Below are 23,095 nucleotides of genomic sequence, written 5' to 3'. Positions count from 1 at the left end.
AATGACTCTATTAGTAAGTCAAAGTTAAATGCTTATTGAAGACATTAAGTTTAACATGTTGCTCTCCAAACTTTTCATTATTTACACATTTATGTATTACTAGTGAGTAGTGTATAAGTCCTGGAATCATGACAAATTTTGCCATTAAGAAACAACTCAGAGGTTTAACAAGGTAAGAACTAGACTTAGCTAGTTTGGTGAACTTACATATTCATTTTAAGCCCAGAAATTTTTCTCTGCCAGGTCAGATCCCAGCTGGCTCTGTTGGTCATCTGAGGGAGCCTCCTGGACATAATCTTTCTTTATTGGATTTTTGAGGAGAGTTTTGTCCTCCCGAATTACGCATTTAGATGTTTCACTTATATTCAAATTTTTACTGCCGGAAGAGTTTTCAAGTTCTAAAGGACTCCATGGACTATCTATACTATATATCATTCTTTAATAGGGTTGTTTTTATACTGCTCTGAAATTGTTCTCTTCTTATCTCCAGTATGTGTAAATGTGGTTAAATCTGCAGGTACGGCATCTCAGCTTAGTTTTCAGTGTGAAGGAAGGGATTGCTCCTTTGTTTGCATTTGAGGGACAGCAACATGCAATGGCTAAAGGTGTCAATTTTGGAAAAGACTTTCCCAGTGCCACAACTTACTGTCTATGTGGCTTGTGCACAGGAACTTCACCACTTTGTGCCTCATTTCCTGAACTGCAAAAAAAAAGAAAAAAGAAGATAAATTAGTACCTGTCTTATTGATATTTGTGAGAACTTGATGGCTAATTCATGTGACACACATTCACAGTAACATTTAGTAAATGTTACCTATCTCTGTATCTGTCCTCAGTATCTTATAGCATGTAAAAGATGGACATATTGAATAAATATCATTGGATGGATGAATACATATTATAGCCGAAATTGCTCCCAGAGATCTTGTTTGCCCTATTACTTTATGTAATTCTCAAAGATAAAAACAGCCTATTTTATATTCCCTAAAATACCTAGCATTTGATGCCACAAATGATATTTAATGAATGGGATGTGAGGAATAAAATTAGCAATAACTGTTACAAGACAAAGCACACTCTATCCTAGAATGAAAATTATTTATAATGATTGAATATGTGTAAGTTGCAGGAAAACTGTATTCTGCAACCATCAAAATCATGTCTTTTTCAGAGGTGATTTTAAACGTATATTGAATTGTATATGTGTATACTTATTTATTTATTTAAACCCATATGCATATTGAATTTTACATTTATATTTTTGAGAAATAAATTAAAAATATGTGACTCCAATGGACTTCAGGGCAGTTCACATAACTGCAATGCTATTCAAATATCTTTGAGACGTTGTTCCCAGAATAAATTCATTTTGGCAATGAATTGGAATCCAGAATTAAGACCTTTATATTCAAAGTAATTAGTAGTACTTAGTAGTATTAGCAGCTTGACCCTGAATTTTGTGGTCTCTTCTCTAGACTATGTATAGATATTTGTGTCAAACAGTGTCTAACCAGTGTACAATAGATATTAAATTATAGGGAACACATAATAGAGGCCGTGGAGCAGCTTGGGAAGTGGAATGTGCATCTGGAAGTTGATGAGGGTGGGTGGAAGCTAAGAGGATACTGAACTTGACTCACATACTTATTATAATGTAGCAAGTTGTAAATTGTCTCAGGTTTTCTTAGAAATTTTAGAAATGAAATAAAATATATCTCACATTGTCTTTTAAATATACATAGCAGGGAGACATGCCTCAGAGTGTAGTAAAAGACATATATATATATGAGAAATTGAAGTCTACATTTGTGGTTTGAACCTGGGTTGTTTTTCTCTAACTGCTGATTCATTTCAACTCGAAAAGAATTTCGTTTATGTCACAGAGCTCAGAAACAATTATTTCCATAAAAACATAGAATCCATAATTAACACTTGAGACAAAAATATATTCTTAAATAAATATTTTAAAAATGTAATTGGAAGAGACAGCCAGATCCCAAGATATACATGTTTTAAAATGATAGGCTCAATAGATGATAGCATACAGAGAAAGAATCTTAGAAGGCAGAGGTATGGAGACATGACATTATTTTGTCTATTCCTATTGCAAGCGTTATTTTTGAGAAAATAAGTTAATGTATTTTAAAATGATACATGGAAACTTGAATTGTATTATTTTTGAATATTATAAATGTGTTGCTTCCCTTACGTGCTGCCTCCAGAAGTAATGTTATGTTAAAAATGTGTAAAACTTTACCAAACCCCTTTTCTACCTCATTCCATTAGTCGAATTACTGTGGATTTGACTAATTTGGAGCTAGAAGACAATGGGAGACTATTCATTGAAATATATTTAATTGAACTTCTGATTCAACAGCTATATTTCATTTCCATACACTTTCCTTTCTTCATTTTCCTATCTTCCTCATGGCTATATTTCATCATTGTCCTTCTAGCCATAATTTATTCATCCCACCACTCCTTCTTTCTATTCCTTCTTTTTTCTCTTTTCACTTTCCCTTTCTTCTTCTCTTCTCTCTCTTCGACAAGCCTGAATTTCCTTGGCCTATCTTCTGCATCTGTTTTTTCTGCCCAGGAATGTACGCAAGGTCTTAGAAAAAGAGAGGTGAACAAAGATCAAATAACCATATTGTTGGTTGCTCTTTGCATAGTCCACTAATTAGCAGTAGTCTGGCCATTTATCTGGGTGTCTAAACCCCAATTTATTTAAATTTGCCGGGAGTTGCATGCGAGCTAAGGAAATCCCAGGAGGCCCACTTCCAGAGCTGAATGTCTCCGTCCTCTTTCAGACCTCTGCCGTAGAGAAGGATGCTGGTTATCACTTTGGATTTGAATTTTCACTAATCTGCAATTTTTATGAAACCTCAAAATACATATATTAAATATTGCTGTAAACATTTTAAAGACAATGTTGGTAGAATAATTTTATCTGCAGTGTTAGCAAAATGCTTTTTAATAGAGAGCCAGTATTAGTTCATCTTAAATAGATTTCTTCCGTCTTAAAAAAAACCAAATTCTGGCTTTAAAAGAAAAGATCAAGGCAGGGCGTGGTGCCTCACCCCTGTAATCCCAGGACTTTGGGAGGCTGAAGTGGGAGGATTGCCTAAGCTCACGAGCTGGAGACCAGCCTGAGCAAAATGGTGAAACCCCATCTCTATTAAAATACAAAAAATTAGCCAGGCATGGCGGCATGAGCCTGTAATCCCATCTACTGGGGAGGCCGAGACAGGAGAATAGAATCGCTTGAACCTGGGAGACGGAGGTTGCAGTGAGCTGAGATCATGCCACTGCACTTCAGTCTTAGGTGACAGAGCAAGACTCCATCTACAAAAAAAAAAAAAAAAAAAAAATCAAAACAATGAATCTTTGAACATGTTAAATGCAGTATAGTAAAATTTTTTTGGTAAAGATTTCTAAGTGGAAAATTATAAACCAGAGCGCACTTCAGTTGAAAAACAGCCATATCTTTCAAAAAGCATCCTTCCTATATGTAAAACAAAGCGTCCTCTGTTTGCCTTTGGATCACTCATATTAACAAAGCATGCTGTATTGGTGAGACCCTTTGATGACTGACACTTTTCTTTTATGTTTCTAAAGGCCTTTTCCTTCACACAATATTTTGCAAAACTCATTAATATACTTATAAAGTTTTTAAAAAATTATTATAAACAACTCTGGAATTTGTAAATAAGGTAAAAGAATTAAATCCTCACTAGGAAGCATATTGAAAAAAAAAATTTTTAATTTAGTTTGAATAACAATCTTATTCCCATAGTGGCTGGAATCCTTCCTTGAATTTTTTTATTTTGTCACTGCTTCTTTTCTATCTCTTATAATTCTACATCTTATAATTCCCTGATATTTATGTTTCTTCCTTCTACTGTTTCTATTTTTAATCAAAATAATTTAAATGTTCATGTAAGGGACTTTACGGCTGAGGGTGGCGGCACTTTGGGAGGCCGAGGCAGGCTATCACCTGAGGTTAGGGGTTCGAAACCAGCCTGGCCAACGTGGTGAAACCCCGTGTCTACTAAAAATACAAATATTAGCCCGGTGTACTGGCATGCACCTGTAATCTCAGCTACTCAGGAGGCTGAGGCAGCAGAATCGCTTGAACCCAGGAGGCGGAGGTTGCAGTGAGCTGAGATCACACCACTGCACTCCAGCCTGGGAGACAGAACAAGACTCTGTCTAAAAAAAAAAAAAGGGACTTCACTTATATTGCTATAGCCTTCTTATAAAGAGTCTAATAATAAGCTTTTCTGAATCAAGATGAATGTATTTTATTTGAAAGCCACTGTCACCCACTTCTAGTTCAATGATTTTGCACAGAGTTGATCAAAAATGTGACAGTGCAGAGGTATCCTATCTGAAGTCTCTGTTCTCATTTGTCACTTTATGGAAGTAGAAGCTGGCTGCAAAGTATTCACCAAGCCACAGCTATTGTTGTCTAACTTAATCGATTCTTCCTCATTCATGTAAGTAATTGAGGAACTATCAGAGAAATATTGCAACCTATGTTTCTTCGATAAATTATTTTCCCTTTCTGTACTCCAGACACATTGGCCTTCAGTTACTTCATGTCCTTTCCAAGCTCAGGGCCTTTGCATATGGTGTTCTTTCTAGGTGGAATAATTCCTGCTTAATTTTTATTGTGTCGATTGCTGCTAATTTCATAAATCTCAGTTTAAATATGAGCTTCTTTTGAATGCCTCTTCTAACTACCCAGAATTGGTAGGTTTTCCAAATAAACCTTACCAGAAAGAATGCATTTTTTTTTCTTAGCACTTACTACAATTCCAAGAATTCCAGTGACAGAATTCTTTCTGTAAATCTTTCTATCATGTCTGCTTTTGCTGCTAACCTGAGAAATCCATCATGGCAAAGACTGTGTCCGACATGGTCATTGCTATACCCGTGGTACCTAGAGGAATGCTTGGAACATTGGAATTGTACCATAATTATTTACTGGGAGAAACAAGACTTACGGGAAAGGGTGGGAGGGAGATGAGAGATAAAAGACTAGAAACTAGGTTCTGTGTATACTGCTCAGGGGACGGGTGCACTAAAATCTCACAAATCACCACTAAAGAACTTACTTATGTAACCAAAAACCACCTGTTCCCCCAAAACCTATGGAAATAAAAAATTTTTAAAAAGAGCAAAGTTATGAAAAAACTAATTATTTTTCAATTAACTTTTTAAAAAAACTTGTACATCGAAATTATTTTGAAAATATCCGGGCCGGGCGCGGTGGCTCACGCTTGTAATCCCAGCACTTTGGGAGGCTGAGGCGGGCGGATCACGAGGTCAGGAGATCGAGACCACGGTGAAACCCCGTCTCTACTAAAAATACAAAAAATTAGCCGGGCGTGGTGGCGGGCGCCTGTAGTCCCAGCTACTCGGAGAGGCTGAGGCAGGAGAATGGCGTGAACCCAGGAGGCGGAGCTTGCAGTGAGCCGAGATTGCGCCACTGCACTCCAGCCTGGGCGACAGAGCGAGACTCCGTCTCAAAAAAAAAAAAAAAAGAAAGAAAAGAAAATATCCAAGAACTAATCTTTTTTCATAAAGTCATAATTAGATAGTCTCTGAAGGAGTTGATGGAGCAATGAGATTATAGGAAAAGATGAGAGCCTCATATATACCACATTGGTATATAACAATGATGAAGAAGTAACTAACTCTCCTGGAACCAAGGTTTCAGACAAATGAAACATCACAGAGGCAATGATCAATATATACATTTGAAGTCAAATTTTGAGTTTGGTAGACCTTTTGTTCATCCAACAGGTAATGAAATCACTGAGGAAAACCCTGCAGATTTAGAGAACTGAAGAAAATGTACATCAACTGTCTGCAATCTAAGGAACAAAACAGAATAAGGAAGGAATAAAATGGCAGCATGAACTATTAAACAAGTACAACACTTAAGTACAACAGTCAGTTCATGAGATTTCAGGTAGAACATGAAAGAAGAGAAGAAGTAAATTTGTGGAGGTATGAATATACATGCACACACAGGTAATGGAAAGAGGGTCAGATTGTGAATGTGTGCTAAGGAATTATGAAATACATAACATATGTTTGTTTTATTTTTGTTTACATTTCTTTTTCTGTAGGTAACTTTGAAGTCAATGAGGCAAATGGATGAAAGAGAGGAGGGAATGAGACCATGGTAACAGTCAAGAGCGTACTGAAACAATTCAGGCAAGAGATGACCAAACTATGCCTTGTGGTATTAGTTAGTAGATAAAATAAACAGGACAGGAAATATTCCCTTGATAATTGAAATGAATACTTTCAAATAGTTATTGTAGGATGACATGAAAAGTTTACTATAAGCAGTGTTAGAGATCTATAAAAATTAAAGTTATTAAACACCAATAAAGTGAAGGAATCTGAAACCTTCACGTTTCATTATGTGTCTGATATAAAATGAAAATATCCTTCCACTTTCATTTTATCAGCAAAACAGAGATGTACAGAAGAATCGTTATAGCACAAACATATTTCTCTTGCCTTTTTCCCCCCAAGGACAGTAAAGACACAGTGCTGTGCCCACATCCTTCTGTGTGATTACATGTCTTCAATTTATACTTAAGACTTTAAAGACCAATGTGCTCATGGGGTGAAAAAGAACAAGTAGTGAAGCTATCACTCTGAATTCCCAGAATTTTTACTCTGAAATATCAGTTAGCAATCACTTGGCATGAATTCTCACTCTAAAACACCAGTTAGTAATCACTTGGCTTGAATTCAATATATATATTCTATTGTGTGTTGTGAAAAGCTACAGATAGGATTGATGACTTTTGGTACTAGAGTCATAAAAAAGTACTCAGTAATTTATATTACAAACCCCCTTATTAATGGAAGGTTAGGAGAATGTTGTTTTGACAGTACATAAAAGGTATTTTAGTGTGCATTTATGTTGCTTAGTTGGCCAATATTTGCTCATTTGGACTTTTAAAATAAGGATAAAGAATATTTTAAAAGTGAATGATGTTCATATTTACTAGAAAGATTGGGAAATACAGCAACTATAAAGAATAAAATATCATTTATAATCCCTCCATGCAAATATATCCTCAATTAATATTTACATTATAGCTTATTTACTTTTAGTCACATATACATGAATATTTAATATGCTTGCAATCATACTGTCTATAATATTGTCTCTATTTTGCTTTTATCATATTGTGAGAACATTTCAAAATTATAAAAATCTATTTGATTCTCATTTAGTAGCCAATTAACATTCAAAATTATGACATATGTGATTTGGATATATTAATTTGTAGCTAAGCCTGGAGATGTTTCCAAATACTTTTGGTAATGTAAAATAGTTCTTTGAGGTTCATTTTTCTATGTACAATTCTATTCTCAAATCTCATATTATGTCTTTAAAGTTGAAATTCTGACGTAAAATTAAATGAACTCAAATTTCTTGCTATTTACTCCCAAGAGGCATTCTAGAAAGTCTATAACAACATATAGTCTAACCAAGAGCTTAGTTAATTGAAATTATTATCTTTTCCTTTTTATGATTATTTGGCTCTTAATACATTAATCATTTTTGTGATTATTATCTGTAATTTATTCTATGAATTGTTAGTTAATATCTCCTTAAGTAATATTATCTAAAGGTGCTAATGCTTTAATGATAGGTTGAACCCCATTTTTACGTTAAAAGTATTATCACCTTTTTATAGATAAAATTTCATATTGTTCTAACTTCTAAAAAAGATAGAAGTGGCTGGGCGCGGTGGCTCACAGCTGTAATCCTAGCACTTTGGGAGGCCGAGGTGGGCAGATCACAAGGTCAGGAGATAAAGACCATCCTGGCCAACATGGTGAAACCTCATCTCTACTAAAAATACAAAAAATAATTAGCGAGCGTGGTGGTGGGTGCCTGTAGTCCCAACTACTCAGGAGGCTGAGGCAGGAAAATCACTTGAACCCGGGAGGTGGAGGTTGCAGTGAGCCGAGATTGCGCCACTGCACTGCAGTGAGCTGAGACTGTGCCACTGCACTCCAGCCTGGGAGCAGAGGAAGACTCCATCTCAAAAGAAAAAAAACAAAAAAAGATAGAAGTAGTTTTTTTCCCCTGGAACTTTAGTTCCAAATAATACAGTGTATTTGTTTCATAGAGAAGTTTGTGATATCTGCTTTGTATTTAAGTTTTAGTAAATATATCAAAATCTGTTTCTCTATGTCTAGCCCTGAGTATAAATGATGGGTAGAAATTAAATCTAGGTTAAAATCAAACTCTATGTAAAAATCCAATATAGTTGAATTGCTAGAAATCATGAGATTTTTGATTACTTATAAAGGCTTTCAAATTGATAAATGGTCTTTTTATAAAAAGGGTTCGTAGTGTCCCACTTTCTTTTGCTTTCTATGTGATAATTGGCAAAGCACATTTTCCTCGATCTCAAGCTGAGTTTTGGGATCCAGAATCCAATCACAATATGCAAATGAATTTCAATTACCTACAAGTCTCGGCTAGGGAGAGTGGTTTGAAACGGTCAGAAATTTGGGTTCAGAGAATCAAATGTCTCCACATTTGACATTGACACTTGGGAAGAATACCTGGCCATGGGAAGCATTGTTGGGCTTGAATGAAATGAGTTCAATCAGTAATGCCTTCTACTGATGACCCTTGAGGAAGGAGTCTCCATGCAGTAAATAATTTATTTCTCCCTTTTGTTTAAGGCCCTCCCCCACCCCCTACTTTGATGCCTCTCCAATTTCTGTATTTCCAACTAAATAACCCAATAGCAATATAATCATTTACTTCTGAGTAGAAACTGTTTCTTTTAGATGAGGCATGCATGAGCTCTTTTATTTGCTAGGTTGTGACAGATATTCCCTATTTGCTTCCCTACATTCACTTTCCGTCCTTCTCTACCTGGGAAGTGTATCTGCATGAATGACATCAACAAAGCTTCCATTCTTTTGGTTTCCATTTGCTTTCAGCCAATGGAGAAGTAAAAAGCAACGAAGAGAGGTTAGGATATTTATTTTCCTGGATGAACCCCATGTGAAATCACCAGCCTTAACTCAAGATTGCCTCATCTCAAATGGTGGCTTGTTCTATGTGATTCTTGCTCCTTCCTGTTTTCAATAAACTTTTCCTCCCCGATCTCTTCAGTCCTCCATGTGCTAGTGCTGCTACTGCTGCTAGTCCAAGGTTCACTGTGTACTCCTTACCAATTAGCCATTATTTAATAATTACTGTTTTCTATTAATACTTAGTTTTTTTCCTTTTTTGTAGATAAACCATATTAGTTATCTATTACTATGTAACAAATTACCTTAAAACTTCTGAGTTCAAAACAGATGAACAATTATCTCACAATTTTCTGTGGGTCAGGAATTTAGGAGTGGCTTAGCTGTGTAAGGTTGAGAGAGGACTCTCCATGAATCCCTTACGTTTCTACATGTATTGAGAACCAAGACACTGATGGCCTTTATTCAAGGCTATCTTTTCAAAGATATTTGTATAGTGATCTGCCTTGGAAGATAGCTATAAGATCTCTTACCTGAACCAAGGATAGCCATCTTTACTGTCCAGTATAAAATATTTAGGTTTCCTAGGCTCAAGATTCCTTTCTTATAATGCAATTCATTGTACCAGGTGTCAGCTGGTCCTCTGTGGTGCCTATGGGGAGTGGGATTTGAACATGTGCGAGAACATGCTCACTCTCTGGCTATTGTTACTGCTGTGAATAAAAACTTCTTTGACTCTGACCCAGGAATCTGTGTCTTCTGCTATAATCCATAAATATAGGGCAGGCTAACATGTTAGCTGGCAATTAGGGTAAAATCATAGACCCTCCAGGGTTCTTGACAGGTAGTTCTGGCTCAGGGTCTCTCATGAGGTTGCAGTCATGATGTTGACAGCAACTGTAGTCATCTGAAGACTTGATTAGAGCTGGAGGATCTGCTTGCAGGATGGCTCACTCACACAGCCAGCAAGTTCGTGCTGCCAGTTGTTGGGAGGCCTTAGCCCTTGCCACATGGAACTCTCCATAGGCTAGTCTGAGTATTCTTACAACATGGCAGTCGGTTTCCCCAAAGTGAGTGATCTAAGAGAGGGCAAGATAGAAGACATGATGTCATTTATGATCTAGCCTCAAAAGTTACACTGTCATATCCACAGGATCCTATTGGCTTCACTGGACAACCCTGGTCAATATACAAGGATGTGAATACCACTAGGTAAAGATCATTAAGGGCCACCTCAGAGGATGGCTACCACATGAACTCTTTCTCAAAATACCCCAATCTCTTTCCTTCCTGCTACTCTGACTCAAACTTCTTTACATGTACTGGTCACTGCTGAGCCCCTATGGGTATGTTTGTATTTGAATTTGCTCCCTGTGGTCTCTCTCTTACATTATTCATAAAGTAAGACACTCCTGGGCTCAATAATTCCATTTACAGAGGAAATGTGAAATTTAAAATTTAAATAATTTGGCCAAAATCTTGCACCCAGTATGAGACTAAAGAGACCCCAAATCTAGAACTCTTTTGAATACTCAAAACAGCTATTTGGGTAACAAATATAAAAATGAATTAAGAATGACAATCTTGGAATCTTCAGTAAACTGGATTAATATGTAGAAAACGTATAGGAATACGCCTACCAAAGAATTTTTTCTACTTCCTTACCAGAAGTTTTCTAAAATGTCCGTTGTAAAAGTTATGTTGGAGGACCACTCAAGAAATTCTACATTTTGTCTTAATTAAGACATTTTATCAGAAAGACAATGTATTACCCAAGTCTTATGATAATAGTTTTAGAAATTGTTATTTAATAATAAATTTATGTATAATTGAGTGTAATCTCTAAACAAATATAGTCACCTGGAAGAAAGCTTGCACACACACACAAACGCACCTGTTTCATTTTATTGAAGGAGTTTGAGAAAGTCTAGAGATCTCTATGATTTTCTGTAGTGAGGTTCTTGGATGATTTGGTACTATATTTGGAGGTGTCTAAAACAATGACAGTGACCATAAGAAATTCTATCTTCTTCATAAATTCAACTTGAATTGACCCTAATAGCAGAATGCACTGGTAATTCACTTTTTAATCAAAAAATAATGAACAGTTTTATCATTACTGCGTAAACAAACTTGGAAAGCTTTGAATCATTTCTTTTCTCTTACTGAAAGAAAAGTATTAGTCTACTGTAACAGTGTTATATTGTGGTTAGGAGTATTCCGAGGCTAGAAATCTTATTAAAAGAATCCTCCCTTACAGTCTTTCGGTGAAAGTATATTTAGTCTTTGCCAGTGTTTCAAGCTGAAAGAGTTCATTTACATTTATCTTAACTTTTTTCACTCTTTTCTTTTAACTCATTCCTATAACAATTCTCTTTTCTGTAGCTTCCCAGAAAAAAAGAGCTAAGAAGTTTTCAAATTCAATAAGTAAGATGGGAAGGAAGACATCTCTCAACTAAACCTCTATCAGAGAACTTCAGGTTTTTAGTGTATGCGAGGTCTTTAGAGCCATCAATCTGCTAAAGCAACTGACAACTTGGAGTGTTTTGATTGTATGTGTGATGTCCTGGATGTGGGCTAGTTTTTTAGTATAAAACAATTCTACTTTCTGGAGATTCCTCAGCCTTTTCTGGAAGGATCAAAATTCAAAATATCAGTACACTCTTTCTTTCAAGGTTTCCAAGAAGAGAGAGAGAGAAATAAACACATTGATATATTGCATACTTGCATCTCTTGGGTATGACATTAAAACACATTCTTTTGAACAACATTCAATATACTCTCAAAAAAAGCCCCCTACCTAAGACAAACAAACAAACAAACAAAACATGTTAATCCAGACTCTGCTGCCAGAGCTGCTGTTCAGGTTCAGTGTTCAGCCTCTGGATACTTACTTTGGCAGTCGAGTGTGGATTATGCTATCAGATCACCAGATGGGGGGTTGTGGGACAAAGTTTGGTAGAGTTGGAATCGTGGATGCACTCACAGAATGTTCCTTTCCTCTCCTCTGCTAGCTGACTTTTGGTCTTCTCTTGCCATTTGTTGATGGTTCTGTGATTGGGCCAATGAGGACTTATTTTCCAAGATTATAGACTGGCTCTATCCCTCTTTCCTGGCTGTCTGTCTCTCCTCAGTTTCCTTCCTGCACCTCCCTGCTGCTCCCCTCTCCTTTCCAACCCTCTCCTCTTGTGGTAGAGCTGAGCAAGAGAAGCCACAGTTCTCTTTGTCAACCATCTTTAGAACACCAGAAGAAACAGCCATAGGTTGATGGAACAGAGAGATGAGAGAATTAAGCCCCTTGATGTCATCTTCAAGCCATCCTTCCTTCCCTGCTTTGACTTGCTCTAACTCTAAGGTGGGAACAGTTTGCTCATTACTGAAGCCACCCCGAATAGAGTTTCCTTTCATTGTAGCTGAAGCATCTACTCCGACACAGAGAGCACATGGGAACAAGAGAGGTAAGCAGAAGCACTAGTGGCCTGGCTGGGTATCCTTTGCAATGGATGTGGAGGTGAGAAAGCTTGGATAATACATAATCCATTGCAAGATACTATGTATTCAAGACTATGTTTTAGAAAGGTCAGTTTGTCAGCAGCGACTGAAAGAAAAGAATATGTTGGGAAAATAATTTTGGGGGGAAAAATGTGTCTGTCTCATGTTTTGGTGAATCTGCAACAGTAGATTTAATATTGTACTCTAGAAAGGCACAGCAGGGCCAGCCATGTGGCCCAGCTCCACTCAGGGGGGTCTTCTCTTATAAGTTTAATATATTTATATTATGTTTCTGAATGAGACTTTTCTTCAGGAAAATTTTCTCAAGGAAAATCTTGAGGTTTACATTCAAGTATATGCTTGAAAATTACTGTTTAGCAATAAGCATTTATTCTGTCACTGTTTTACAGTGAGCTCAATGAGTGCCCAAGAAATCATGTATCTTATGTCACTCATTTCTGTCTACACCTGAGTTCTGGCAAAACCATCATTGCTTCTTGTCCCCATCTAGCCTGTCATCACCACCCTTTCTTTGAGCAGATGAGGAAAGAGATATTGCCATTCGTCCATCTCTTTGCCTTCATTCTTCTCTCCAATGCCACTGAGAAAATGGGACACAACTTTGTCAACACGCAACACAGCTTTTCAGCCTACATGTGTAGTCAAGCTATGTTTGTTTGTTTTTTTTCCAGGGATAAATTTGACTTCAAGATTTCAAATAGCTATTATCAGCTATTTGTCTTTCTTTTTTTTCTCATGTTGAGTCCAAGAAGTTTGTTTATTTGTTTACTTTTTTTGTTGTTGTTGCGAGAATAGGTGAATAGTAGCTGTTCACTGTATCCAATCAAAATAGACTATTTTCTCTGTTCCAATTAGCAAACTATCTGCCTAAATATAAAATAGTAATTGTAGCAGAAGCACCGATAGCAGCCTTGAGAATAAACTAACAAAACATCTGCCCTTAACCCAGGATTTTTATATATATAACTCATTTGCTTTGGTAAAATAACTACTGGCAAAGCTGAACCTAAACAGCATTTCAGATGCATCCTAAACAGCTTGCCTGAAGACTGTAGCACACTGTGCTTATATACTTTCTGAAATCTATATTTTATTTTGTTTTGAAAAAGATTCAAGAATAGAATTATATTAGAACTGGTGGAGGCATGATCCATGCCCCCTTGATTATATTGAAACATTAAAATGTCATCAGCATGTTAATTTTGTCATCTCAACTGCACGAGATTTATTCAGCACTTCTATCTATTACATTACTCTGGAAACACAATTTATTCTGATTGTGGAAATGTCATAGGCAGCAACTAAAAACATCTGGAATTCTTAGTTTAGAAAGAATGTCTGGTTTCAAAAATGCTATTTCTAAATTAATTTTATCTATAAAGAAGGCAAGACTCAAAGATTTTTAAATTACTCAAATTGCAATATTCATTTGGCCTACAAATTTTAACATAGGAGGTCAAAAACCAAAAAAAGAAAAACAAAATTTGTGCATAAGTAATTATTTTAATGATTGGGAAAATAAAAGAGTCTCCAATGAAGGCTTAATTTCTGGAAAATAGAGTGACCTGGCTTTTTGTTTGTTGGTTTTTTTCTCTTCATTAAAGCAAGAAAAGCTTGACTAAGCCTGTGACACATGTAGGAAGCTGAAACAAGGGTGGGAGATGGGTAATTAATCCCAAGAAGACAGAAGACACAGAATTGTCAAAATGGGACAAAGAAATGTGATTTTAGCTTTTATGTTTTACTTTTTCCTTTATTAAACTTGTAAACAGAGTACATTTGTCTGCTACTTCTGAGGTGAAAGCAATTCCCCTGCTGAGGACTTGTCTACAGGGCAGTGGGGGAGAAAGGAAAGCAAACTTCGACTGCAGATAATTCAAAGATATTTTCAGTATGCATATTCACATTCTGTTATCTGGGATTTCTAAGTCCTGAAGACACTTAAGACTGAAATGAATGCCCTATTGGGGCTCAGAAAATGAAGGGCTCAGCAGCAGCCTCTTAATAAAATGTTTTTCTCTGACCTTTTCCTCCCTTACTGTCTCTCAGGCCCATTTTCTCCCAAGTCTAGCCATATAAACTAGAAACCCTCTTCCCAAAAGTGTATCATAAAAACCAGAATCCTTTTTCCCCAAAGCCAGCCAAAAAACCTAAAAGTATTACTCTAACTTTCCCTCTTCCCTGTCTGTGTAAAAACTGGCCTTAAAGAAACTATCTGACCTACTTTGTTTGACTGTAGGTTATAAGACTCCCATTCCAGAGAAGATCTTGTCGCATATATAGAAGGAAGAAATACATGCTCAGAGAAGCCAAGAAGAATCTAGACAGATAGGCTTGCGGGTTTCCTCACTCGGTCTTTAAATATTAGATCATACTCTTTACCTCCAGTATTGTTTCTACATGGCTGTCCATACGTTGTAGAATTTAAGCATAAAAATGGAGAATTTTCCGTGTATCTTTGGTCTTCATTCTGAAGGTTCCCATGTATACATGTTAAATACATTTCTATGCCTTTACTCCTATTAATCTGCCTCATGTCAGTGATTTTTCAGTGAACCTTCAGAGGGCCCTTAGCCCCTACAGCCCACTGGGTAGCAAAACTGGATCTGACCAAATGTGAGACTATTTATATTCTCCAGTTCATTTCTTGAAATATTCTCGATTTCACTGCAGACTTAACATAATGTGATTATGACAAGGTGCTGTCCCAAACCTCATTTAGTATGTTTTGTGAGGTTTTTTTTTCCCCTAAGATTTGAAAAATTCTAAGTTCCAAAACATATCTGGTCCCAAAATTTCAGATAAAGGATTGTGGATTCAGATAAAGGATTAGTAAATTTTAGAGGTCCCCAAAGAAGGATGTTGTTATGGTTAATACTGAGTGTCAACTCAATTGGATTGAAGGATACAAAGTATTGATCTTGGGCTTGTCTGTTAGGGTGTTGCCAAAAGAGATGAACATTTGAGTCAGTGGGCTGGGGAAGGCAGATCCACCCTTAATCTGGTGGGCACAATCTAATCAGCGAATATAAAGAAGGCAGAAAAACATGGAAAGTCCAGACTGGCCTAGTCTCTTAGCCTACATCTTTCTCCCATGCTGGATACTTCCTGCCCTCGAACATTGGACTCCAGGTTTTTCAGTTTTGGGACTCGAACTGGCTCTCCTTGCTCATCGGCTTGCAAACAGCCTATTGTGGGACCTCATGACCATGTAAGTTAATATTTTAAAAACTCCTATATATACATATACATATATATATATATATATATATATATATATGTATATGTATATCCTATTGGTTCTGTCCCTCTAAAGAACCCTTACTAATACAGATTTTCATACCAGGAGTGGTTCTAGAGGAATAGAATATTAAGGATGGAATTCTTTCGTTGGTATTGGGGTTTCTGGAGTTGGCTGCTTAATATGATTAGATCCAACAATGCTAAGGACTCTACTTCTAATAGTATGAAGAACACTGATAGTCCTTGGCATGAACTATTTAGAGAGTTATGAAAAGTAAATGCCTTTGACATTCCTGACTCACTGCTCATGAGTGGCAAGGAGTTCAGTGACTCTCTACATAATGCTTTTGACCATGTGTGGAAAACATAATGAACCTGGTTGGTTGTTCCTAAGTTCAGTGGACAAACTGATGAAAGAAAATGATGAACTCAGGGATTCTGTCTCCCGGCTTCAGAAGCAGATACTGAGCCTCAAATCTGCTAAGATTGCCCTGAGTGAGAGTCTTATTTCCTGTAGAGAAAGAGCTGAAATTGTGGAAAAACAGACACAAGCTCTGCGAGTGGCTGATCTGCAATGAAAGATGCATGCACAGCCTCAACAGGTGCCTACTGTTAAAGTGAGGGCATTGATTGGAAAAGAATGAGACCCTGAAACTTGGAATGGGGACATGTGGGAGGGCCCTGATGAAACTGGGGACACTGAGTTTGTAAACTCTGATGAAACTTTTTTGCCAGAAGGAGCAGCTTTCCCATCTCTAGTGGAGACAACATCCCCTCCCTATCCTATACTACCATCAGCCTTTCCACCTTTGTCTGAGGAGATAAACCCTGCGCTGCCTGAGGCAGCAGTGATGGCCTCCCCTGAGGCAGTTGCCAGAAAAAATAATGTTGATTCTTCTCAGGAGAAACCCCCAACACCCCTGTTTGCTTCTACAACTATAACTAGACTAAAGTCCTGGCTGGCCCCTGGAGATGAGATTGAGACTGTGACCCATGAGGAAGTGCACTACACTCAAAAAGAACTATATAAGTTATCTAATTTATATAAACAGAAATCTGGAGAACAGGCATGGGAATGAATATTAAGGGTATGGGATAATGGTGGAAGGAACACAGAGTTGGATCAGGTTGAATTTATTGATTTGGACCCACTAAGTAGGGACTCTGCTTTTAATATTGCAGCTCGAGGAGTTAAAAAAGGTTCTAATAGTTTTTGTTTTTGTTTTTGTTTTTTTTTGTTTGTTTGAGATGGAGTCTTGCTGTCGCCCCGGCTGGAGTGCAGTGGCGCGATCTCTGCTCACTGCAAGCTCCGCCTCCCGGGTTCACGCCATTCTCCTGCCTCAGCCTCCCGAGTAGCTGGGACTACAGGTGCCCGCCACCTCGCCCAGCTAATTTTTTAAATATTTTTAGTAGAGACGGGGTTTCACAGTGGTCTCGATCTCCTGACTTCGTGATCCACCCACCTTGGCCTCCCAAAGTGCTGGGATTACAGGCATGAGCCACCGCGCCCAGCCGTTCTAATAGTTTATTTGCTGGTTAGCTGAAATGTGGATTAAAAGGTCGCCCACTGTGAGTGAGCTAGAAATGCCTGATCTCCCTTGGTTTAGTGTAGAGGAAGGGATCCAAAGGCTTAAGGAGATTGGGAAGGTGGAGTGGATTAGTTACTGTAGACCTACTCATCCCAGCTGGGAGGGTCCAGAAGATATACCCTTGACCAATGCCTTGCAAAATAGATTTGTGAGGGCAGCACCTGCATCTTGGAAGAGTCCTGTAATTGCTCTTCTCTGTATGTCAGATCTAACATTGAGAACTGCAGTCACTCAACTACAAAAGTTAAATACAATGGGAATAATTGGATCCCCAGGTGGCAGGGGCCAAGTGGCAGCATTCAACTGTCAAAGGCAAGGTGGGCATAGCTAACATAATGGACAGCAGAGACAAAACAGCAATCAGACAGTCTGACTCATGTAGAGCTCTGGCATTGGTGAATTAATCACGGACTCCTTAGAAGTGAAATTGATAGGAAGCCTACTGCATTCCTAGTTAATTTATACAAGCAGAAAACCTCTAGGTCGAATGGACAAAAGACTAATTTAAATTATAGAAACTGAGGATCATGGCCCCTCAATCAATTTCTAGACTTGAGCCAGTTTACAGACCCAGAACCCCTTGAATAAAGGGGAGCCTGGGTCCCCTTGAGAAAGAACCCCATTACATTACCGACTACTTATGCAGTGAATCTTTGTCCCATCCTTCTGCAAGGAGACTTCCAGCCTTTTACCAGGGTAACTGTGCACTGGGGAAAGGGAAATGAGACATTTCCGGTACTGCTGGATACTGGCTGTGAGCTCACATTGATTCCAGGGGAACCAAAACGTCATTGTCGTCCTCCAGTTAAAGTAGGGGCTTATGAAGGTCAAGTAAGTAACAGAGTTTTAGCTCAGGTCCAACTTACAGTTGGTCCAGTGGGCCCCTGAACTCATCTTGTGGTCATTTCCCCAGTGGCAGAATGTATAATTGGCATAGACATACTTAGCTGCTGGTGGAACCCCCACATTGGCTCCCTGACTGGTGAGGGCTTTTATGGTGGGAAAGGCCAAATGGAAGCCATTACAGCTGCCTCTACCTAGAAAAATGGTAAATCAAAAACAATATTGCATCCCTGGAGGGATTGCAAAGATTAGTGCAACCATCAAGGACTTGAAAGACATATGGGTGGTGATTCCCACCATATCCCCATTAAACTCTCCCATTTGTCCTGTGCAGAAGACAGATGGATCTTGGAGAATGACAGTGGATTATTGTAAGGTTAACCAAGTGGTGACTCCAATTGTAGCTGCTGTATCAGATGTGGTTTCATTGCTTAAGCAAATTAACATATCTCCCAGTACCTGGTATGCAGCCATTGAATTGGAAAATGTCTTTTTCTCCATTCCTGTCCACAAGGCCCACCAGAAACAATTTGCTTTCAGCTGGCAAGGCCAGAAATATACATTTACTGTCCTATTTCAGGGGTATATCAACTCTCTGGCTTTGTGTCATAATTTTATTTAGAGAGAACTTGATCGCTTTTTGCTTCTGCAAGATATCACACTGGTCCTTTACATTGATGACATTCTGCTGATTGGATCCAGTGAGCAAGAAGTAGCAAACACATTGTACTTACTGGCAAGACATTTGCATGCCAGAGGATGGGGAATAAATCCAACTAAAATTCAGGGACCTTCTATCTCAGTAAAACTTCTAGGGGTCCAGTGGTGTGGGGCCTGTTGAGACATTCCTTCTAAGGTGAAGGATAAGTTGCTACATTTGGCCCCTCCTACAACCAAGAAATAGGCACAACACCTAGTGGGCCTATTTCAATTTGGAGGCAAGACATTTCTCATTTGGGTGTGTTACTTCGGCCCATTTATTGAGTGACCTGAAAGGCTGCCAGTTTAGGGTGGGGTCCAGAACAGGAGGAACCTCTGCAACAGGTCCAGGCTTCTGTGCTTTTCCAATAGTGCTTCCTATGTCAGTGGCAGATACCAATGCTGTTTGGAGCCTTTGGCAGGCCCTCATAGTTGAATCACAGCAGAGGCCTCTAGGATTTTGAAGCAAGTTCCTGCCATCTTCTGCAGATCACTACTCTCCTTTTGAGAGACAACTCTTGGCCCATTACTGGGGTTTGGTAGACACTGAACGTTTGACTATCGGTCATCAAGTCATCATGGCACCTAAATTACCTATCATAAACTAGGTGCTTTCTCACCCATCTAGACATCAAGTGGGTCATGCACAGCAGCATTCCATCATCAAATGGAAATGGTATATATATGATTGGGCTTGAGCCGGTCCTGAAGGCACAAGTAAGTTACATGAGGAAGTGGCTCAGATGCCCCTGGTCTCCACTGCTGCCACCTTGCCTTCTCTCCCCAAGCCTGCACTGATGGCCTCATGGGGAGTTCCCTATGATCAGTCAACAGAGGAAGAGAAGACTAGGGCCTGGTTCACAGATGGCTGGCTCTGCACAATATGCAGCCACCACCCAAAAGTGGATAGCTGCAGCACTACAGCCCCTTTCTAGGACATCCCTGAAGGAAAACGTTGAAGGGAAATCTTCCCAGTGGGCAGAACTTTGAGCAGTGCACCTGGTTGTGCACTTGGCATAGAAGGAGAAATGGCCAGAGATGCGATTATATACTGATTCATGAGCTGTAGCCAATGGTTTGGCTGGATGGTCAGGGACTTGGAAGAAGGATAATTGGAAAATTGGTGATGAAGAAATTTGGGGAAAAGGTATGTGGATGGACCTCTTTGAGTGGTCAAAAACCGTGAAGATATTTGTATCCCATGTGGATGCTCACCAATGGGTGACATCAGCAGAGGAGGAGATCAAGTGGATAGGATGACCCATTCTGTGGACACCACTCACCCTCTTTCCCCAGCTACCCTGTCATCATCCAATGGGATCATGAGCAAAGTGGCCATGGAGGCAGGAGTGGAGGTTGCACGTGGGCTCAGCAACATGGACTTCCACTCACTAAGGCTGACCTGGCTATGGCTGCTGCTGAGTGCCCAATTTGCCAGCAGCAGAGACCAACACTGAGCCCTCAATATGGCACAATTCCTCAGGGTGATTAGCCAGCTACCTAGTGGCAGGTTGGTTATATTGGACTTCTTTCATCATGGAAAGGGCAGAGATTTGTCCTCACTGGAATAGACAATTACTCCGGATATGGGTTTGCCTATCCTTCACACGGTGCCTCTGCCAAGACTACCATCCATGGGCTCATGGAATGCCTTATCCATGGTCATGGTATTCCACACAGCGTTGCCTCTGACCAAGACATTCACTTTACAGCTAAAGAAGTGCAACAATGGGCTCATGCTTGTGGAATTTACTGGTCTTACCACATTCCCCATCATCCTGAAGCAGCTGGATTTATAGAACGGTGGAATGGCCTTTTGAAGCCACAATTACAACACTGACTAGGTGACAATACTTTGCAGGGTGAGGCAAAGTTCTCCAGAAGGCCATGTATGCTCTGAGTCAGCATCCAATATATGGTACTGTTTCTCCCATAGCCAGGATTCACAGGTCCAGAAATCAAGGAGTGGAAGTGGAAGTAGCACCACTCACCACTCACCATCACCCCCAGTGATCCACTAGCAAAATTTTTTGCTTCCTGTTCCCACAACATTACATTCTGCTAGCCTAGAGGTCTTAGTTCCACAGGGAGGGATGCTGCCACCAGGAGACATAATGATTCCATTAAACTGGAAGTTATGATTGCCACCTGGGCACTTTGGGCTCCTCCTACCTTTAAGTCAACAGGCTAAGAAGGGAGTTACAGTGTTGGCTGGGGTGATTGACCCGGACTATCAAGATGAAATCAGTCTACTACTCCACAATGGAAGTAAGGAAGAGTATACATGGAATACAGGAGATCCACTAAGGCGTCTCTTAGTATTACCATGCCTTGTGATTAAGGTCAATGGGAAACTACAATAGCCCAATCCAGGCAGGACTACAAATGGGTCAGACCTCTCAGGAATGAGGATTTCTGTCACTCCACCAGGAAAAAATCCATGACCTCCTAAGGTGCTTGCAAAGGGAATACAGAATGGGTAGTAGAAGAAGGTAGTCATCAATACCAGCTATGACCACATGACCAGCTGCAGAAATGAGGACTATAATTGTCATGAGTATTTCCTCCTTCTTTTGCTAAAAACATGTTTGTGCGTGTATACACTTGTACCAAGAAAATATCTTTATTTCCTCTATCATGTGACATAAGATTTATTAAATTCATACCAGCATTGAAGTATTGTTAACCTTATGTAATAGTATTTGGGTTGGGGATTGGTGCATTTCCGGTTGTACAAAGGATAGTTGTATTATGTTAGGTGTAATTATGATCTTATTACTGTCTTTATCTGAAGATTATGTATGATCTCAGGAGATGTGTATGAGTTCAAGTTGACAAGGGGTGGACTTGTGATGGTTAATACTGAGTGTCAATTTGATTGGATTTAAGGATACAAAGTATTGATCCTGGGTGTGTCTGTGAGGATGTTGCCAAAAGAGATTAGTGTAAGATACAGTGAATTTCTCTGAGTTTCTCTTCAAAGATTTAGCCTGCTAACTTGCTTGTCTTTTGTTCTTAAACTCAACTTTCCTGTTCCTCCTTGCACCTAGTTACTGTGAAACAGCCTAACCCCTTCCCGTCAGCTCTAATCAATAACTCACATCTGTTTGCTTAGTTACCTGCACCTATTGTTCCCCCCGAAACTGCACATCTCACAAGCTTTACCACCATACCTCACATCCCCCTTCCATATTTAGAAAAATATTTGCAAGTAGCCAATTGGGTCAGCTCAGAATGTGCAGTCTGACCCCAGCCCATGGGGGAGTGACACAGAGGTAGGGACTACCATCAGAGATAAAAGCTTGCTGCTCTCCTTTGTTCCCTGTGCTCTTGTGATCTTGATTGACTCAGGTAGCACCCTTCTGCAGAAGTAAATTGCCTTGCTGAGAGAATTAAACTTTGGCCTGAGTGCTGGTTTCACTTTGTAGCACCGAGCATTTATTCCTAGAGCACTTTATAGCCAACATTAACATTTGAGTCAGTGGGCTGGGGAAGGCAGATCCACCCTTAATCTGGTGGACACCATCTAATAAGCTGCCAGTGAATATAAAAGAGGCAGAAAAATGTGAAAAGGCAACACTGGCCTAGTCTCCCAGCCTACATTTTTCTCCTGTGCTGCATGCTTCCTGCCCTTGAACATCATACTCCAAGTTCTTCAGTTTTGGGACTCAGACTGGTTCTCCTTGCTCTTCAGCTTGCAGACAGCCTATAGCGGGACCTTGTGATCATGTAAGTTAATACTTAATAAATTTCCCTATGTGTGTATATATATCTATATATACATAGGGTATATATATGTGACATGTATATGATATATATACACACACACATAGGATATACATATATATACATATAGGATATATATATGTGTATATATATATATACATATAGGATATATATATGTGTATATATATATATACATATAGGATATATATATGTGTGTATATATATATATACATATAGGATATATATATGTGTGTATATATATATATATACATATAGGATATATATATATATATATATATATACACACACACACACATATATATATATCTTCTACTAGTTCTGTCCCTCTAGAGAACTTTTACTAATACAGATGTCTACAATGCATCTAGGCCTGATTAAAAGTCTACTGGCTGTTAGGCATTATTTTAAACACCTATGGTCTTGTC

This window comes from Symphalangus syndactylus, chromosome 22 (assembly GCF_028878055.3).
Source record: "Symphalangus syndactylus isolate Jambi chromosome 22, NHGRI_mSymSyn1-v2.1_pri, whole genome shotgun sequence".
Classification (NCBI taxonomy): domain Eukaryota; kingdom Metazoa; phylum Chordata; class Mammalia; order Primates; family Hylobatidae; genus Symphalangus; species Symphalangus syndactylus.
This window is presented reverse-complemented; position numbering follows the sequence as displayed.